This window comes from Peromyscus maniculatus, chromosome 8, assembly GCF_049852395.1.
Source record: "Peromyscus maniculatus bairdii isolate BWxNUB_F1_BW_parent chromosome 8, HU_Pman_BW_mat_3.1, whole genome shotgun sequence".
NCBI classification, from domain to species: Eukaryota; Metazoa; Chordata; class Mammalia; order Rodentia; family Cricetidae; genus Peromyscus; species Peromyscus maniculatus.
In genome coordinates, this window is record NC_134859.1 from 84,818,681 (window position 1) to 84,828,368 (window position 9,688).

Here is a 9,688-nt window from a genome sequence, read left to right on the forward strand (position 1 = left end):
AAAAGAAGTTCCCGGTCTTTGGCTATGGGCAGGCTGCTTTACAGATTTTCAACCCAGCCAGTGAGCTCAGCCCAAGCTTGCTGTACCCCAGTGTGTACCACTGCCATGTTTGAATTGTAAAATGATAACAATTAGGACAGCCACAGTGCCACGGAGCCTGGATAAACCCACCATAGGGTGGCCTGACAGGCAACTCAAGGCAGACTTCCCACTTTCCTGTCTCATCTCCTCCCAGCCCTGTGATGGCTTGTCCCCAGCCAGCCTCTGTTCAGTGGGCCTGGGAAGGGACCTGTGGTAGGCAAAAGGCACTCCTGGACCCTGGACCCTGGCTGCTGGTCACCAGCTACCTGCCTGGAGGCTTGGTGGAGAGGAGCATTTTACCATTGGGGCTACACAGGAAGTGTTCTCTGGCCCCAGGGGAGCAGCAAGTGAGTGGCAAAGTAATCAGAATGGCAGGCTGAACCCAGCGGAACAGGAGTGAGTGTGAGGAGTGCTCCGGGTGTGGGGAGTGCTCCAGGTGCGGGGAGTGCTCCGGGTGCGGGGAGTGCTCCAGGTGCGGGGAGTGCTCCGGGTGTGGGGAGTGCTCTGGGTGCGGAGAGTGCTCCGGGTGTGGGGAGTGCTCCGGGTGCGGGGAGTGCTCCAGGTGCGGGGAGTGCTCCGGGTGTGGAGAGTGCTCCGGGTGTGGGGAGTGCTCCAGGTGCGGGGAGTTCCAGGTCCAGCAGGTCCTGCTGTACCCCCACAAGGAGCTGGCTGGCACCTTATAGTGCCCAACAGCATCAGGAGATCCTGCTCAGCTGGTGTTGATACACCTTGCTGGAACTGTCGCTTGTCACCTGCTGGACTGCCTGCTCAAGGAAGGCTCCTCTTCTGGGAGTGGCCTAAGTTCCTGAGGCCTCGTGTTAGAAGGGGGTTACTAATATCTCAAGGCTTGGGCCCTTCAAATAAATTATTTGGAGTGATGCTAAAGGATGCTAGACCTCAGACTTGGACTACAGGATTTTTCTTCCTTTTAATAGTAAGTAGTTGGTGCATGCACAGCAGAAGTCAACAAAATATCTCAGTGGGGAAGCATGAGTTTTTAACGTTATTATTTATTGTGCATGCTTGTGCAAGTATGTATGTGTTTACACCACAGGGCACGTGTGACACCCCAGGAGTGTTTATGGGAGTCAGTTCTGTCTGTCCACCATGTCGGGCCCAGGGCTTGAACTCAGGTCGTCAGATTTTATGCAAGGCACTTTGACTCTCTGAGCCCTGTTATGGGGCCTCATATCACTGACTTTGAATAAGACATCCATCTTGGCTCCCTCAGGAGAAACCACTTGGAAGCTGACTGGAGGTCGAGAGGTAGAGGCAGGGGACTCCAATCAAGGCCAGCCTGGGCTACAAGTGACTTTCTCAAAAGAAAATAATGAAAGAAAAACAACAAAAAGAAAAAAAAAACACTTAAATTTGCATTTCTAGACACTATCTACCCAGGAGTGGGTGTGTAGGTCCTCAGTCTTCTCTGAGGATGGCACTGGGCTAAACTCTCTGAGGAGACAAAGCGGGTATGGGTAAGGACAGAACAGAAAGGGTGGAGGAGAGACCTCAGGTCTCCCAGACCAACAAGGCAAGCCAGTGTGAGGTGGACTCAAAAAGAACATGGAATTAGGCCAGGCAGTTGTGGTGCGTGCCTCTAATTAAAATCCCAGCACTCAGGAGGATCTACAAATCGAATTCCAGGACAGCCAAGGACTGCTAAACAGAGAACCCCTGTCTTGAAAAAACAAAAAAGAAAAAGAATATGGGTTTGGCAATGTGAGAGCCTTGCTCTGAGTCCTGCCCACAGATGACAAGCTGTGAAATACTGTAAGGCAGGCTCCTGACCACCTCTGAGCCCAGGCTATAGCAGACTTCAGACAGGTTGAAATCACCCCGTGCAATACCTGGCAAGCGTAAAACTTGTGTCCATGCCAGGGATGCCCGAGACCACATGAGACCTTCATCCGTGTTCCCCTTTGAACTAGCCGAGGACCCACACAACTGGTAACAATTAGTTTCCTGAGATAAATTGCCAGAGGTGTGAGAGGAAGGAAGAGGAGGGCGGGCAGGAGAATCCGTTCCTGAGGGGTCGGTAGAGATGCTCCACTCACACCTCCCGGGGCAGCCCACTCAGTGCAGAAACCGTACCTAAATACAGAGTGCGGTTCCACACAAAGGGGCGGGGCTGGCTTCCTGGGAAGAAATTGAACCTCTCTGGTTTTGCCTGGTCTAAAAGTGGCTGTTCCCTGGTTACCCACCGTGGGCTTTGTGATTGGCTGACTGTGATGACGGAGGTGGAGAGTAAGCTGCTGATGGAGTTGCAGCATCCCTTAGCCTCAGGTCCCCCGGAGGGGGAGGGAACAGGAAGCGGGAGGGAATAGCAGCCATTTCTCTGCACTGACCGATCTCCACGCTTGCAGCTCCCACCCATTTCCCCGGAATCCAGGCGACTCCCGCGCTTAGTGTTGCGCCATGCTGGATATTTTCATCCTCATGTTCTTTGCCATCATAGGCCTGGTGGTTCTGTCCTACATTATCTATCTGCTCTAGTGGCCTGGAGCGGCCGGGGCTGCGAGGGGAAGGATGGAGCTGAAGCGCCGAGCATCCTGCTTGCTGACGCACCGGTGGATTTTTGCTTCGGGTCATTATTCGGGTATTGATTCAAAAAACAAAATGAAAAGAGAGCTTGTTTTTGTATCTATTTCTCAGACACATTGACGTAGCATTTCTTGGATCAATCTGAAAAGAACAAGAAAGGCAAGGTTTCTTTGGGAACCAATTTAAAATGTGATTTCTTAAAAATAAACTTCACAATGCACTGGGCTTTAGATGGAGGGGAGGGGAGGGATGTATGTGGTGGCGAGGGACTATCATATCCTAATTTCTTTTTCCAGGTAGATGCAAAACCAAGTCGTACGTTTTCTACTGGCGATGACTACAGTACATCCTTATGTATGGGGCAGGGTGGTTTCCAAATCTGCTAGCATAACTGCAGTCATTAATTCACTACTGCTGGCACAACTGCATTCATTAACTCACTAGTGACTCATTCCCACTTGAGAAAAATAGCAAATGAAGTTTACTTGGGGTAAGGTCTGGAGGAGGTGCCCACTTTCCCCAGCTCTGGAATTTGGCGTGGAGGAGTGGGGAGGCCGCTCAGATCTCTCCATAGTTCCTGACCAGTAGAGGTACCTGTCTGCAGTTCCCAGCTGAGCACTTTGTTTCTGGGTTCCCCACAGCTCCGGTGTCCCGTCCAGCAAGACGGCTCTGCCCAAAAGCAGGAGTCCGGAGGCCCAACTGACTTCTTCCAATGTGTCCGGATGTGGCTAACCCTTGGCAAGCAGGGGCTCTGTGAGGCAGAGGCACTCCTGGGGACATCAGGAGTTCAAGGATGCCTGGCAGCTGCTGCATGTGTTTAAGCTGTAGACAGGGTGTATTGAAAATGTGGAAGGTTGAAATGTAGAATCAGTAAAGTCACAGTGGAGAGCTGCTCAAATGTTCATACGGGCAGCCTTTCCCTGGGTCTAAATGCAACTGCACACGATGCCAACATTCTTTCCTTTCTGTTTCACGAGCAGGCGTACCCTTGTGGACTCAAGGGCAAATTCAGCTTCTCTGTCTCTTCAGTGTCTTTATAGACCATACGGTCTGAGTTGTGCGGATTCCCTTGATCTGCAGCCTCCCCGCAAAAAACCCTGCCATTTGCATTCTTAAGATTTATTATTTCTTCCCTCCTTATCCCATTTGTCCCCAGCTTCTTATTTGATGAGAGATATGGTTGTGAAGTTCTTATTCTTTGTGCCTACCTATAAAGCATTGAAACAAAATGTCTATATTAATTTAGGAAAATAAATTTTACCTCTAAGGGAGGGGTTTTAAAACATTTTTTTGATTGTTAAATGTTCCTTTTGTTTAAAAACAAAACTGTTTTCATATTTCCTTGACCAGTTAGGGTTGGGCAAAAACAAACAAACAAACAAACATGTTTTAGGATACAGAGTGGATTTGGCCTGAATCTGGGGTGTCTGTTATTCCCTTGGAGAGAGACACCATCATAACTGTTCTACACTGATTTTCTTTTCTAGCTTAAAAATAAACAAGGAAAAAGAAGGAATTAATAGTTTTTTGTAATGCTATTCTGTCCAATTGCTGTATTTATTTATTTGGGTTCTTGAGACAGGGTTTCCTCTATATAGCTCTGTGTGTCCTAGAACTGGCTCTGTAGACCAGGCTGGCCTCAAACTCACAGCTGGAGAGATGGCTCTTTAGTTAAGAGCACTGGATGCCCTTCGAGAGGAATGGGGTTCAATTCCCAGCAACCACATGGTAGCTCACAACTGTCTGTAACTCTAAGATCTGACACCCTCATACAGACATACATGCAGGCAAAACACCAATGTACGAAAAATTTAAAAATAGCCGGGCTGTGATGGTGCACACCTTTAATCTCAGCACTCAGGAGGCAGACGTAGGCGGATCTCTGTGAGTTTGAGGCCAGCCTGGTCTACAGAGTGAGTTCCAAGACAGCTAGAACTGTTACACAGAGAAACACTATCTTAATATAAATAAATAAATAGAGGGAGGGAGAGAGAGAGATTGAAGATTGTGTCATTTATGTCACAAGTTTGCATCTTAAGTGGCTTCCTAGACAAGCCTGCATGTGGTGGTAAACCTGTAGTCCCCAAGGTAAGAAAGGAGGACTATGTGGGCAGCTAAGGAAGACCTCACCTCTTCATATTCTTTATTTTTGCAGTGCTCAGGATTGAACCCAGGGCCTCATCCATTCCAGTCAAGCACTCTACCGCTCCACTAACTCCAGCCCATTCCCCTCACATCTTACAAATAATAATGACAAAATGCAGACAAGAAATGCTGTTGTCTTGTTAACAGAATAAATGGCCTTCTGTACGACATTTAAACTTTAGGGCTTTCGTTTGTTCCTAGACTGGAAAAGATGTCCTATCCCTTCCCATGTTAAAATTCTAAGACTCACAGTCAGATGAGGTGCCGCATGGCTCTGGTCCCAGCTCTCGGGAGGCAAAGGTGGGCAGACCTCTGAGTTGAAGCCAGCCTGGTCTACAGAGTTAGTTCCAGGACAGCCAAGGTTACACCGAGAAACCCTGTCTTAAATCCTAGCACTTGGGAAACAGAGGCAGACGGATTTCAGTGAGTTCGAGGCCAGCCTGGTCTACAAAGCAAGTTCCAGGATAGCCAGGGCTGTTTAACAAAGAAACCCTGTCTTGAAAAACAAAAAAAACAAAAACAAACAAACAAAAAAAAAACACATATCTAAAACTCTTGTCTAATCTTTGGAAATGAGATGTCTAAAAGCAGAATCCCTAGACAATTTTAGTAATTTACCACACTCTCTCATCCTTCCCCAAATGGCTTTGTTCCAGGTAGGGTCTTGCTATGGAGCCCAGGCTGGCCTCAAACTCAGTCCTCCTGCCTCAGCCTCCTGGGTGCTGAAATTAAAAGGTGTGTGCCCACCCTAACACAATACCTAATAATGAAAATTCAACTGCAAGATAAATTTGAGGAGAAAATGTGTTTATTTACTGCAAATATTATTTGGGCTAATTTGCCTGTGGTGTTAGCACATTAATAAAATACTATGTGACAATGTGGACCTAAGACAAGTAATCCACAGATTCACTAATGTAAAAAGCAAGGCCTCGAACACTGATATATTAGGAGTGATCTTCAGGGGCACATTACACTCTCAAGTATTTCTCTGACTTCAGCACAATCTTACCATTTCAAACTCCAATTCCTCGCTCCCTTCTCCTTCCTCCCTCCCTCCCTCCCTCCCTTCCTCCGTCTCTCCCCACTCCCTTCCTTCTCTAATTTTTTTCTTGAGATAGGGGTTTGTGTGTGTGTGTGGGTGTCTTCTTATGTAGCCCAGGCTGGCTCAAACTTGAAATCCTAGCAGCCTCCACTTCCCAAGAGCTAGCATTACAGGCCTGAACCACCATGCTTAGCCCAAACTACAATTTTCTACCAAGACAGCAGTTCTGTACCCTTAGCTAAGCAAGTATCAAGACTGAAAGGAATCCAAAGTACAGAGTTAATTATGGTGGCTCAATCTTTATGGTGTAGTCTCTAATCAGGCTCACTCTGAAGTTTTATGAAACAAGTTCTTCAGTCTGTACCCATATAGAATTGAAACACCTTGTCAGTAATTCAGTGAGAGGGCAGAGGCTGATCTCAGTTATAGGTCAGGTCCATAAGCCGCTAGACATGGGCACAACATAAAAACAGAAAGATTACCCTGTACTTTTTAAAAATTTTATCTTGTATGTATGTGTTGCACACCTGAGTTTATGTCTATGCACCATGTTCCTGCAGGAGCCAGGGAGGTCAGAAGAGGGTGTCAGATACCCTGGAATTGGAGTACAGATGGTTGGTTGTAAGCTACCATATAGGTGCTGGGAACTGACTGAATCTGGATCCTCTGGAAGAGCAGTAGATGCCCTTAACCATGGGACCATCTCTCCAGCCCTAGACTAGCCTTTTTTCTTTCTTCCTTTCTTTCTTTTCCCTTTAAGACAGGGTTTCTCTTTATAGTTTTGGTGCCTGTCCTGGATCTCACTCTGTAGACCAGGCTGGCCTCCAACTCACAGAGATGTGCCTGCCTCTGCCTTACGAGTGCTAGGATTAAAGGCGTGTGCCACCACCGCCTGGCCTTAGACTAGCCTTTTTAAAAATGCTTTTTATAAAATAAAACATCTGCTGAGCGGTGGTGGCGCACACCTTTAATCCTAGCACTCAGGAGGCAAAGCCAGGCGGATCTCTGTGAGTTCGAGGCTAGCCTGGGCTACCAAGTGAGTCCCAGGAAAGGTGCAAAGCTACACAGAGAAACCCTGTCTTGAAAAACAAACAAAAAATAAATAAAAAATAAAATAAAATAAAACATCATAATTAAAAAAAAACTTTTTTTTTTTTTTTTTTTTTTTTTTTTTTTTTTTTTTGTGTGTGTGTGTGTGTGTACACATGGGTACCACAGCCTGTATGTGGGCGCCTGTTCTCTCCTTACACCATGTGGGTCCACAGGATCAAACAGGCCTTCAGGTGTAGCAGACAGGCACCTTTACTGCTGTACTATCTCATCAGTTGGCTCCATAGTTTTAAGAAATAAGCTTTGGCCAGGCATGGTGATGCACACCTTTAATCCCAGTTCTTGGGAGTCAGAGGCAAGGGGGTCTCTGTGAGTTCAAGGCCAGGCTGGTCTACAAAGCAAGTTCCAGGACAGCCAACACTGTTATACAGAAAAACTCTGTTTCAAAAACCAAAAACCAAAAAGAAAGAAAAGAAAGAAACTTGGGAGAATTGTTACTTTGTGCCTATACACCCATACAGTAATACACTCAGAAATAACAGTAGCTTTCTGTTGTATTACTTGTCTCACTAAATAGCTAGGCTGGCCTCATCTTCCTGTTTCAACCTCTTCAGTGCTAGTATTGTTTTGTTTTGATAAACTTACTTACTTTTAAAATTTCTTTTATTATTATCTCATGTATATGGGTGTTTTGCCTGCATATATATCTGTGCACCACACGGTGCCTGTTGCCCATGGAGCAGAGGCCAGAAGACAGTGTCAGATCTCCTAGAAATGTAATTACAGACAATCGTGAGCCAACAAGTGGGTATTAGGAATTGAACTCTGTCCTCTGTAAGAGCAGCCATTGCTTTTAATTGTTGAGCCATCTCTTCAGCTCTGATAAATTTATTTTGCCCAGCCTAGTGGCACATACCTTTAATCTCAACACTTGGGAGGTAGAGGCAGGTGCATGGTCTATGAGTTTGAGGCCAGCCTGGTCTACAGAGCAAGTTCCCAGGCCACATAGTGAGACCTTGTCTCAAAAACCAAACCAAAACATTTTATTTTTATTTTTATTTTTTTTTTTGATACAGGGTCTCTCTGTGCAACCCTGGCTGTTCTGGAGCTCACCAGGCTGTCCTGGAACTCACAGAGATCCGCCTGCCTCTGCCTCCTGAGTGCTGGGACTAAAGATATGTGCCACCACTGTCCAGATAACATTTTATTTTTTTAGACTGTATCCAAGCTCTGTCCAGGTTGGTCTCAAACTTCTGGGTTCAAGTGATCCTCTTGCCGCTTGAATAGTTAGAAAAAATAATTTATTTATTTATTTATTTTTGAATTCAAGCTGGCCTGGAATCCATTACATACCTTAGGCTGGCCTTGAACTTGCAGCAATTCTCTTGCCTCAGTCTCCCAAGTACTGGGATTACAGGCATGAACTACTACTGTGTCTTGCTGGAGAATATTTTATTTCATATTTAAACTACCTATATATCGGCATTCTGAAGCACAATTAAAACACTGAATTTTGTTGTTGGTTTTTCGAGACAGGGTTTCTCTGTGTAGCTTTGGAGCCTGTCCTGGAACTCACTCTGTAGACCACGTTGGCCTTGAACTCAGAGATCTGCCTGCCTCTGCCTCCTGAGTGCTGGGATTAAAGGTGTGCACCATCATCATCACCACCTGGCTTAATATATTTTTTTAAAACATGGTTTTACTGTGTAGCCTTGGCTAGCCTGGAACTTGCAGAATAGACTGGCCTCAAACTCAAAGATATCCACCTGCTTCTGCCTCCCAAGTGCTGGAGTTAAAAGCTTACATCACCATGCCCAGCTAAAAACACATGAGGATCACTTAGCTATCTTGGGCAATATCCTGGGTTGCATCTGCCCCCTTCCCAACTGAAGGGAAGGAGAAAGGGAAGAGACAGACACTGAAATCTTGTAGTTTCAGGAAGTTGCTAGTAACACATAATATTAATTGTTTATTTAGGGATTTGGAACTGGTGTTAAACTGGTAATCAAAACATCTTTATTTTAGCAGTAGTTGGAATAATGCTTGGAGAGGTCTCTGAACTAAAGAGAACAGTGTACAATGTTGTTCTACTTATAGATTACTGCTCAATTTATGAGTAGTTGCTAGTAAATGAAGTTAATCTTTGAATGCTACACTATTAAGGATAAGAGAGATACATCAGAACTCTCTGCAAGACCATTTTTAGACAATTCCCTGGGGCCTGTGCTGTATCTTAGTAGTAGAGTGTATCTCTGGCATGCCTGAGGCCCCGAGCTCCATCCTCAGCATGGAACAAACAAAGGCGCAGGCCTGGGCTAAGGTTACTGGTGCAGTGCTTGCCTAGCATATACAAGGTGCTGCCTTCAGTTCCCATCCCGTGTTTGGAAACTGAGTGTTACTTTTGTTTTGCTTTGAGACAAAGTCTTGCTGTGTATGTAGTTCTGACTGGCTTGGAACTTGATATGTACAACAGGCTCACTTCAAATTAGCAGCAATCTTTCTGCCCTTGCCCCTACTCCCAAGTGCTGGGATTATAGGCATGAAACCAGCTCTAACAATTCTGTTTTTAAAATCACTGTAGAGCTTAATTGATAGCTTAGCCAGGCATGGTGGCACAAACCTTCAGTTTTGGTATTCAGGAGGCAGAGGTGGATCTCTGTGAGTTTGAAGCCAGCCTAGTCTACATAGTTCCCAGCCAGCAAGAGCTACATAGTAAGACCCTGTCTAAAAAAGGAGAAAAAAAAATTTAACAGTTTAAAGAAAGAGAAGTACATTCAAGAAAATTAATGACTGGAATAATAACAAACTCTAAACATATTTGAAGTA

At 45.6% G+C, this 9,688-nt stretch overlaps 1 long non-coding RNA gene across 1 annotated transcript; it reads left to right on the forward strand.

Annotated features, from left to right (window-relative positions):
* Positions 1-746: 746 nt before the first annotated feature.
* LOC121831454 (uncharacterized) lies at positions 747-4,142 on the forward strand. Its single transcript, XR_006074900.2, has 2 exons — positions 747-2,677; positions 3,264-4,142. It is a non-coding gene; the product is annotated as an uncharacterized LOC121831454 (long non-coding RNA).
* Positions 4,143-9,688: the final 5,546 nt, after the last annotated feature.